Raw genomic sequence first — 12454 nt, forward strand, 5'->3', positions numbered from 1 at the left:
CCAATCATGCCAACAGAGCTAGCAGACAAGCGGATCGGTGGGTATGAGACCACCTAGGACAGGGGGAGCAAAGGGATTCAGAGGAGGAGGAGGGGGTGAGGAGGGGGTTGGAGAGACAGGAGGGGAGAGTTAGCTCCATATGACATTATGTATTATTTTTTACCCTTCAGGGTGGCCATTGTACTATCATTATTATTCATTTTTTGAGAGAAATATATATGCGATATATGATTTTTGGCGATGCTTATGCATGCATGTACTTTATTATGGACATTATGATGGACATTATTTATTATTTTATGATGTGATGCATTGATGATGATTATGTATGTTTTTTGTGTTGATGCATTTGTGATGCAGGATGGATGCTTACATATGCCTATACTTATGATATGTTGCTGACACTTTGGTGAGTGCAGGATGGATACTTATATATGCATGTGTTTATGATATATTATTGACACTTTGATGGATGCAGGATGGTTGTCTTTGTGGATGTGTATGTTTTGGGATTTTATGATGTGTATGTCTTTTATGATATATTATTTTTGGATTTTTTGATGATTTTGAGAATACATAGTGTGATTTAATGGATTAATCTATAATGAAATGAACATGTACATTATAATGGATAACCTGAGAAATACAACAAAATTTGGAATACAAACTAAGTGATAGGCACACCGTACAAAATAAAAATGAACAATGCAACAAAATTTGAAATTTAACCTAAATGGCGGATAAAAATGAATAATGTAACAAAATGTGAGATGCAACCTAAATGATGGATAAAAAATGAATAATGCAACAAAATTTGAGATGCACCCTAAATGATGGATAAAAAATGAATAATGCAACAAATGAAAGATTAATGCAGTAGATAAAAATGCATAGTGTCCCTATATGAATAATGCAGAATTTGTTTGGGAATATGCCAATCATAATACAATGACCTTAGGTGGGATAGAATAACATGGGGGGGAATAACTGGAGGTCTCCAAGATGTGAAAGGGTGAATGATCGAAAAGATGTGATGATATGGGATGGGTAGGGATATTTTTTGTGAATAAGATGTGGAGAACCAACCTAGTTTGATATTGCCAAGAGTAGTCTACACCACTGATTATAGGAACCACGATGTCATGAAAAAACCAAGGCGTGGATTGACTCTCAGACAAACAGGTATGCCTTGCACACAATCATGAAAATGTTGATAAACACTAATGTAGGGTTGTCGGTACGTACAAGGGAAACCTTCAAACATGCCATACAACAAAAACATGCCCCAGTATGTCCCTCCCCACAACATACCAAGATATAGATTGATCCTGATAGCCATGGGTAGGAACAGACATATGACAAATTGATGCAAATCAAAGTAGACAAATCAAATCATGCAAACAGAATGAACAAGGGCAACTGGCATCTCTTGCTAAGAGTAGGACTTAGGATTTGTGGGTGTACTGTCGGATAGGGGAAGGATGCATCCCAATGAATAGGAGTGACTAATGGATGTGACTGTTGGCATTTGCATGAAGATTGCATTAATGATATGTTATGTTGTCATTGATGTCAATTAAACCAGTAATGATATTGTTGATATTGTTGTAATATTGTTATTGTAATCGGTAGGAAGAATTTATGAGGAGAACCGGTAACCGGTGTAACGATGTAAACCTTATCTATTGTTGTAATCGGTAAACCCTACCTGTTATTTTATATAAACCCTAACCGATTGAGTTTGGTGAATTGGTTATATTGGTTTATGATCTGATGATGAACAGTAATGATGATGACACGCGTGATTATTGAATGAAGACAATTCCAAGAGATTTTGGCGAGTTGTAACAGTTTTCGTCTAGGGAATAAGAAAATGTATTGCATCTAATGCAAAGTGTGTGATGAGTTACTAAATTCAATGAAGTGGTGAGCAATCAAGGTTTTCCTGATTGATGTGCAGAGATTGCTATGTAATCCAATGGTCATACTTGAACCGAATTTGTTTGTAATCTTGATGAGAGTTAGGTTTTTGTTGTGTTACTGACCTGATTGATTTGTATTTAAGTTCGATGAAGTTGTTTAGTTTTATAGAGTGGACAAAGAGATAGACACAGTTCAATTGAGTGTGTGGTTGTCGAACAGGATCATGTATCTGCAGTTTGAGTAAAGGTAGATAGGAGCATGAAATGGATCTGATCAAGCAAGTGTAGTGCTATTCAGACAAATCAACAAACTCCTGTTGTTTTCTAACAAATACAGCAGAATTGAAATCCCCTAACTGAGTAAGCTCTAACAAGCTTGGTTCTATTCAAATCCTCTAACAAGGTGGTCCATTAGATTGAATTTTCAAATCCTCCGCCGAGGTTACTCCTTATAGGTTATTGCTTCTAACAAGGCATTTGTAGTCAATCCCTTAACTAGGTGATTCCTAACAGGATCAGTTCCTAACAGGAATTTTTGTAAAGCTTTAATAGGCCAGGCTCCTAACAGGGCAAACTTCAGAAGAGTTCAGATATTATCTTGTGAGTCTCATCTCACCGTGGTTTTTTTCCTATTTGGGTTTCCACGTCAAAAATATTTGTGTCAAGTGATGAATATTTTTGTGGTTATGTTGTCATGGTTGATTTACTTAACTACTTAACTATTTTTGATAAGTCATGATAACCGGAAGCATTGAGATATGAAGAAGATGTTTACTATTAATTTTTTGTAACAGACAACCGGTTTATCTTATGAATTTTTATCTTGACGGAGTTATTATTCTAAGTTTACTTTGAGAGATGGTTTGGTAAATTTTATTATCAGTTTTTCTATCTACTGATTCACCCCCCTCTCAGTAGTTGGCCGGATACTTATTCTTTCATCATACCATCAATTGGTATCAGAGCATTTTAGGTCCTCTAATGTCTAAGCCTAATAGCTTGAGGTAAAGATCTGTTGATCATGATGAAGAAGGAAGGTCTGAAGTTTAATAGAGAGAACTTCAGGATATTGGTGCAGGAGCACCTAACACAAAGGCACAAAAGGAGTCTATAAGAGGATAAAAATCAATTCATAAGTATATTAAATTACATTTTCATTTGTAATGTCATTTTGAATCAATATGTAAGGCTAAAAGAGCCCATTGTAATGAGTTGTCCAAATTGTCCCAATAAGGTCTTGAATTAGTCATTTGGTAAAATTTGTATAAAATAACCTTGGAGGGGTAAAATGGTGACAAAAATACATTATTATTCCATCCTAATATGTTTTGAAGGTTATTTTGAAGGTTTAAAGTCATTTGAGTCAAAAGTTGTAAAAGTTGTAAAATGCAACTTTTCAAAAGTTGTAAAAAGACCAAAATGGGAAGTTGTATGGTCATAAGAGGAAGTTGGGTAGTTGTAAATTTCATGTGAAGATGAAAAGGCTATAAAACCTTTTTAATGGTCATTCATAGGAGGAGGTAAAAAATTGGAGAAGGAATTGAAAAGCATTGGAAATATTTTGGTATCATATTTTCATTGTTTTCAATCTCTTGTTTTGTGGTCTTGAAAGTTTTTCCTCTTGTTTCCAGGTCTGGTATGGACATGTAAAGCTTGGAAACAAATGTATTTCTATAATGATAGTGTATTATATTGAATAATATTTCCATTGATTTTGGTTTGAGTTTATTTCATGCATTTTTTAGAAAGTTATGAGATTTTTGGTGAAAACCGTTTGGACCTACCCAAAACCTTGATTTATGACAACCAGTTATGGAAAAATCATCATAACTTTGTATTTAACCATTGGATCTTTCTTAACTTGAAGAAATGTTCTATGACTAGAATTTCTAGAAACTGACTGGAAAGATTGTCCTGGTGATTAATATTTTAAGAGTTATTAATGATTGTTCATGACTGTAATTTCATGACCAGAATAGAGTAAATTTTATAGTTTGGGAAAATTCTTGGTTTTCATTTGCAAGAAATGAATAGATGAAGGGTTTAAATGATTCATATTTAATTCATAATATATGGATCTACAATCACGATGGATAGATATCTATGGAGAAGATTTGACATTGGTTATTTGATTGATGATTTTGTTGGGAAATATATGACAATGCCTCTAACATGTTGGAAGATTTGTGTTGATAATTTAACTTCACGAATGATTTGAGGTTCTTGGTTGGATTTCCATGATGCTCTGCATCAAATTGGTATCAAAGCTCAGCAAAAGGTTTAGGCTGAGCAAGTGATTGGTATTTTGGTTTGCTGATGGTTGTGGTTGCAGATGTATATCCACTAGCTACAAGTAGACAGACATGAAGGTCTATCATGGGGCCATAGGAGATGGTCTGAGGGGCCTAAGAAGGAGGTCCAGTGGGTTGCCAAAAGACCTGAGGAGAGAGGCAAGGAAAGGACTCCTGGGTGAGGCAAAGTAGTTGGTGAGTTTGGTGCAGCATTGAGAGTGGACTTATGTTTGGAGCAGCATCTTGAGGAGGAGCCAGCATACACTCCATTGGAAGGAATCGCAGGAAGATTTCTTGAAGGGAGATTACAGAACCATATAGATAATGAAAAAAAGAATGAAGAGGCATGAAGAGACAAATATTAATGAAGACAAAGGTGAAGATCTCACTCAAAATTTTCTTGCAAGTTATTTTCATCCATGTTTCCAAGGGACGAAGAAACTTTTCAAAGTCAAGAGTATGGTGCAAGAGCACCTAACACAAAGGCACAAAAGGAGTCTATAAGAGGATAAAAATAAATTCATAAGTATATTCAATTACATTTTCATTTGTAATATCATTTTGAGTCAATATGAATCAATGTGTAAGGCTAAAAGAGCCCATTGTAATGAGTTGTCCAAATTGTCCCAATAAGGTCTTGAATTAGTTATTTGGTAAAATTTGTATAAAATAACCTTGGAGGGGTAAAATGGTGACAAAAATACATTATTATTCCATCCTAATATGTTTTGAAGGTTCTTTTGAAGGTTTAAAGTCATTTGAGTCAAAAGTTGTAAAAGTTGTAAAATGCAACTTTTCAAAAGTTGTAAAAAGACCAAAATGGGAAGTTGCATGGTCATAAGAGGAAGTTGGGTAGTTGTAACTTCCATGTGAAGATGAAAAGGCTATAAAACCTTTGTAATGGTCATTCATAGGAGGAGGTAAAAAATTGGAGAAGGAATTGAAAAGCATTGGAAACATTTTGGTATCATATTTTCATTATTTTCAATCTCTTATTTTGTGGTCTTGAAAGTTTTTCCTCTTGTTTCCAGGTCTGGTGGGGACATGTACAGTCTGGAAACAAGTGTATTTCTATAATTATAGTGTATTATATTTAATAATATTTCCATTGATTTTTGTTTGAGTTTATTTCGTGCATTTTTTAGAAAGTTATGAGATTTTTGGTGAAAATCGTTTGGAACTACCCAAAACCCTAATTCACGGTGACTAGTTATGGAAAAATCATCATAACTTTGTATTTAACCATTGGATCTTTCTATAAATTTAAGAAACATTCTATAAATAGCATTTCTAGAATCTGACCAGAGAGATTGTTCTGGTGAATAATATTTTAATATTTATTAATGATTGTTCATGACTGTAATTTCATGACCATAATAGAGTAAATTTCATAGTTTGGGAAAATTCTTGGTTTTCATTTGCAAGAAATGAATAGATGAAGGGTTTAAATGATTCATATTTAATGAATAATATATGGATCTACAATCATGATGTATTTATATCTATGGAGAATATTTGACTTTGGTTATTTGATTGATGATTTTGTTGGGAAATATATGACAATGCCTCTAACATGTTGGAAGATTTGTGTTGATAATTGAACTTCACGAATGATTTGAGGTTCTTGGTTGGATTTCCATGATGCTCTGCATCAAATTGGTATCAGAGCTCAGCAAAAGGTTTGGGCTGAGCAAGTGATTGGTATTTTGGTTTGCTAATGGTTGTGGTTGCAGATGTATATCCACTAGCTACAAGTAGGCAGACATGAAGGTCTGTCATGGGGCCATAGGAGATGGTACAAGGGGCCTGAGAAGGAGGTCCAATGGGTTGCCAAAATACCTAGGGAGAGAGGCAAGGAAAGGACTCCTGGGTGAGGGAAAGTAGTTGGTGAATTTGGTGCAGCATTGAGGGTGGACTTATGTTTGGAGCAACATCTTGAGGAGGAGCTAGCATACACTCCATTGGAAGGAATCATAGGAAGATTTCTTGAAGGGAGATTGCAATATCATATAGATAATGAAAAAAAGAATGAAGAGGCATGAAGAGACAAATATTAATGAAGACAAAGGTGAAGATCTCACTCAAAATTTTCTTGCAGGTTATTTTCATCCATGTTTCCAAGGGACGGAGAAACTTTTCAAAGTTGGGAGTATGGTGCAGGAGCACCTAACACAAAGACACAAAAGGAGTCTATAAGAGGATAAAAATCAATTCATAAGTATATTCAATTACATTTTCATTTTTAATATCATTTTGAGTCAATATGAACCAATGTGTAAGGCTAAAAGAGCCCATTGTAATGAGTTGTCCAAATTGTCCCAATAAGGTCTTGAATTAGTCATTTGGTAAAATTTGTATAAAATAAACTTGGAGGGGTAAAATGGTGACAAAAATAAATTATTATTTCATCCTAATATGTTTTGAAGGTTCTTTTGAAGGTTTAAAGTCATTGAGTCAAAAGTTGTAAAAGTTGTAAAATGCAACTTTTCAAAAGTTGTAAAAAGACCAAAATGGGAAGTTGTATGGTCATAAGAGGAAGTTGGGTAGTTGTAAATTCCATGTGAAGATGAAAAGGCTATAAAACCTTTGTAATGGTCATTCATAGGAGGAGGTAAAAAATTGGAGAAGGAATTGAAAAGCATTGGAAACATTTTGGTATCATATTTTCATTGTTTTCAATCTCTTGTTTTGTGGTCTTGAAAGTTTTTCCTCTTGTTTCTAGGTCTGGTATGGACATGTATAGCCTAGAAAAAAGTGTATTTATATAATAATAGTGTATTATATTGAATAATGTTTCCATTTATTTTGGTTTGAGTTGATTTCGTGCACTTTTTAGAAAGTTATTAGAGTTTTGGTAAAAACCGTTTGGAACTACCCAAAACCCTGATTCACGGCGACCAATTATGAAAAAATCATCATAACTTTGTATTTAACCATTGGATCTTTCTATAACTTGAAGAAAATTTCTATAACTAACATTTATAGAATGTGACTGGAGATATTATCCTTGTGATAATTATTTTAAGAGTTATTAATGATTGTTCATGACTGTAATTTCATGACCATAATAGAGTAAATTTCATAGTTTGGGAAAATTCTTGGTTTTCATTTGCAAGAAATTGATAGATGAAGGGTTTAAATGATTCATATTTAATGAATAATATATGGATCTACAATCATGATGGATTGATATCTATGGAGAATATTTGACAATGGTTATTTGGTTGATGATTTTGTTCAGAAATATATGACAATGCCTCTAACATGTTGGAAGATTTGTGTTGATAATTGAACTTCACGAATGATTTGAGGTTCTTGGTTGGATTTTCATGATGTTATGCATCAGATATGGAGTGACAGAATGAAAATTTATATCAAGAGTCTGGGAATTCAATATTGGGAACATATCGATACTAAGTATGTTGCACCTACTAGGATGTTGACTGATGATCAGAAGAAAGAGCAACAAGAAAATAATCAAGCATTGGACACTATTATCAATTTTTTGTTTGATGCAGAGTATGTAGATGTTCATGGTCTTGAAACTGCATATGAGGTATAGAAAAAACTTGAAGAGATTTATAGCGGTGATGAACATGTTAAGATTGCTAAAGAAGAGAGTCTAAGAGGAAAGTTTGATGACATGCGAATGGCTGAAGGTGAGAATATCCAGCAGTATGGTCAAAGAATAAAAGAGATAGTCGGTAAAATTAAAAGTGCAAGAGGTAAAGTGGAAGATTCCACAGTGATCAGTAAGGTACTGAGAACCCTGCTACCAGTCTACGCTATTCGAGTTGTAGTTATTCAGGAGTTGAAGTCCATTGACAAAACTAAGGTAACTCTTGACTCCATCATTGGCAAGCTTACTGCTTTTGAATTAAATGGTTATGATGGTAGTGTATAGAAATCTGAGTCTGCATTTAGAGATTTTGTTTCTAACCCATCTGTGAGGAAAAGTAGAGATGCTAGTCACAGTTATGAATCTAGATCTAGCAGAGAAGTTGATGATGAAGATAGTTTAGTTTAGCTTGAAGCATTGTTGGCCAAGCAGTTGCCTAGAGGTACAGGTAAATATAGAGGCAAATTACCTTTGAAATGTTTTTCATGCAACAATTTTGGACACATTTGTTGCTAATTGTCCTAATGGTGATAATGAGCACAAACGAGAGAAATTCAAGAAGTACAAGGGTAAAGGCAAAAGATATTGTCTTATTGTTGTTGATGGTGGTATCACTGATGAGGAATCTAATGGTGATGCTAATGAAGACATTGTGTTTGTAGCCATTAAATAAGAGATGTCAGACCAAAAGGCATTAGTATCCAAGATGGATAACTTTGATGATTGGATCATTGATAGTGGTTGTTCACATCACATGACCGGTGATCGGAGCAAATTTCTTTCTCTAATGGAATTTGATGGCAGATTTGTAAGATTTGGTAATGATTCACCCTGCATGGTTAAAGGTAAGGGAACTATTTCTCTTAATGGAAAGATTAGTGCAGATGATGTCTACTAGGTTGAAGGTCTAAAGCACAATCTTTTGAGTGTGGCACAACTCAATGACAAAGGATACCCATTGGAATTTAAAAATGGTATGTGCAAGATCTATGACAATATAAATAAAGGTGAACCGATTGCAACCGGGAAGAAAACTAAAGGTAACTTGTTTCATCTTAATCCTAAAGTCAGCAACTGTTCAATTGCAAAGATAGATGATAGTTGGCTTTGGCATAGGAGATTTTGTCATATAAACTTTGATAACATTGTTAAAGTGAGTTAGTCCAAGATAGTGAAAGGTTTGCCTCAGTTAGACAAACCGGTTAATGCTCTATGCAAAGAATGCCAGTTGGGAAAGATGACATCCTCAACTTTCAAAAGAAAACCTTTTTCAGCAGAACATTTGTTAGATTTGGTTCATACAGATCTTTGTGGACAATAAGAACAAAAAGTATTCAAGGTGATAGATATTTCATGATCTTCACTGATGATTGCTCAAGGATGATGTGGGTCACATTCTTGAAGGATAAGACTAAATCTTTTGGTAAGTTCAAGGCATTCAGGGCCTTAGCTGAGAAAGAGAGGGGTAAGAAGATAAAGTGTCTGAGGACAGATCAGTGCGATGAATTTACTTTTGAGGAACTCAGTAGGTATTGTCAAGGAAATGGTATCAAGAGACAACTTTCTACACCAAGGACACCATGACAAAATGGTATCACAGAGAGAAACAACCGGTCAGTTGTTGAAGTTGCTAGGATGATGTTGATACAAGGAGGTGTAATGAAAACTTTCTAGAGAGAAGTTGTCAGCACAACTGTCTACACTATGAACCGGATTCTCGTAAAGAGAGGTAATGACAAGACTCCTTATGAATATTGTTATGGTAGATCACCTGATGTTAGTTATTTCAGGATATTTGGAATCAAATGTTTTATTAAGAGAGGTGATTATATTAGCAAATTTGAGGCTAAAAGTTATGAAGGTATATTTCTTGGCTATTCCACCAAGAGTAAGGCCTACAAGTGTTTTAACAACCGGACACAAATAATTGTTGAGAGTGTTGATATTCGAGTGGATGAATTTCCTAAAGTCTTAAAGGAAACCAGTTTAGAGAAAAAGGATGAAAATCCTTGCATTTTGATTTTGGAACCAGAAACTGTGAAATCTAAAACCGACAAATCAAATATTGATGTACCAGTCCAACCAGACCAGATAAATTCAGAAGAAGATGATGATAATGAAGAAGTTGAACCTGAAGATAATGATCATGTTATTCCAAGATATGTGAGACTGAATCACAATCCTGAACAGATTATTGGGGATAAGGATGTTGGATTACTAACTAGAAGAAGAATCAGAGAAAATTATTGCATGATCTCCACTATTGAACCAAGAACTTCTAAGGAATCATTTGGTGATGATCATTGTGTTAAAGCTATGGAGTAGGGATTATATCAAATTGAGAAGAACAACATATGGACCCTGGCACCGCGACCGATAAATAAAAATGTGATAGGAACTAAGTGGGTTTTCAGGAACAAGTTGAATGAAGATGGTGTTGTGGTTCGCAATAAAGCTAGGTTGGTTTGCAAAGGTTATGCACAAGAGGAAGGAGAAGACTATGGTGAGACTTTTACACCAGTGGAAAGACTAGAAGGTTTCAGAACTTTACTTGCATTTGTAGCACACAAGAAATTAAAGGTATATCAGATGGATGTTAAGTTCGCATTTTTGAATGGGATACTTGAAGAAGAAGTATGCATTGAGCAGCCAAATGGTTATGCTCTGACTAATAAGAAAGGCATGGTATGCAGATTGCATAAAGCTTTATATGGATTAAATCAGGCACCTAGAGCATGGTATGAAAGGCTTCATACACATCTGATGAAGATAGGCTTTCTAAGAACCAGTGATGATAGTAACATATATCTCAAATCTGAAGGAGATAAAATACTACTCAGCGAAGTAGTTGTTGATGATATCATATTTGGAGGTAATGATGATATGAGCAACAGTTTTGCAGATGAAATGAAAAATGAGTTCGAAATGTCTTTAGTGGGGGAAATAAAAAATTTCATAGGCTTGCAAATATAGCAAATGAAGAATGGTATTTTCATCACACAGTCTAATTATATGAAAGAGGTCTTGAAGATATTTGGCATGAGTGACTGTAAACCAGTTGGGACACCTATGGTTATAGGTTGTAAGTTGTCTAAGGAAGATGAGTCCAAATATGTTGATGAGAAGGAATATAGGTCAATGATTGGAAAATTGCACTATGTTGTTCACAGCAGACCGAACATAGCTCATGCAGTTGGCATAGTTGCTAGATTCCAAAAGAATCCTAAGGAAACACATATGGTAGAAACCAAAATAATTTTTAGATACTTGAAAGGTACTATTGATTATGGGTTATGGTAGCCATATGGAGGAAATTTTGACTTGAAGGTGTACACAGATGCAGATTGGGCAGGAAATGTTGATGACTGCAAAAGCACAACTGGTGGAGCATTTTTCTTGGAGGAAGGCTTGTTTCATGGAGTAGTAAGAAGCAGAGTTGTACATCATAATCTACTATTGAAGCTAAGTATGTTGCAACTTACATGAATTGCACACAAGTTATTTTGAAATTCATGTAAGTTGTAACCCTATTTTGCATGCATGAACCAAGCATATTGAATTGAAGTATCATTTCTTGAGGGAAAAAGTTCAGTGTAAATATGTTATCTTGGAACATGTTTCTACCAAGGAGCAACTTGCAGATATTTTTACTAAGCCTCTGCCTAAGACTACTTTTGAATATCTTAGAAGTCAGTTAGGGGTTGTCCCTCTTTATGAAGTCAGTTAAGTATGATGTAGATTACATCAGTCCTGGAGCTACTTGTAGAAGTTTACAGGAGGATTGGTGTAAAAGTGGATTTATTCCATAGGGGAAGCATCAAGTTGCAGATTGTTGATGATGCACAATGAAATTTGACATTACATGTTTTACTTTCAAATTTGGCATTTCTATCAAAGGGGGAGAATAATTATGTGATTATGGGAAGGAGAACTAGCGACAAGCTGAAGACATAGTGAGTATGGTGAATACTTGGTAATGTAAACTAGGATTCCTATTCACAATCACGCAGCAATCAATGGTATTGATATTTGTATTACCATCAATGCCAAAGGGGGACATTGTTGGCATTTGCATGAAGATTGCATTAATGATATGTTATGTTGCCATTGATGTCAATTAAACCGGTAATGATATTGTTGATATTGTTGTAATATTATTATTGTAACCGATTTGTGAGAACCGGTAACTAGTGTAATGGTTTAAACCTAATCTATTGTTGTAACTAGTAAACCCTACCTATTGTTTTTTATAAACCCTAACCGATTAAGTTTGGTGAATTGGTTATATTGGTTTATGATCTGATGATGACACACATGATTATAGTATGAAGACAATTCCAAGAGATTTTGGCAAGTTGTTGTAACGGTTTTTATCTAGGGAATGAGCAAATTTATTGCATCTAATGCAAAGCGTGTGATGAGTTACTAAGTTCAATGAAGTGGTGATCAAGGGGCAATCAAGGTTTTCTTGATTGATGTGCAGAGATTGCTATGTAATCCAATAGTCATACTTGAACCGAAATAGTTTGTAATCTCGATGAGAGTTAGGTTTTTGTTGTGTTACCGACCTACTTGATTTTTATTTAAGGTCGATGAAGTTGTTTAGTTTTATAGAGTTGGCA

The sequence above is a fragment of the Cryptomeria japonica genome, chromosome 10 (assembly GCF_030272615.1).
Source record: "Cryptomeria japonica chromosome 10, Sugi_1.0, whole genome shotgun sequence".
Lineage (NCBI taxonomy): Eukaryota > Viridiplantae > Streptophyta > Pinopsida > Cupressales > Cupressaceae > Cryptomeria > Cryptomeria japonica.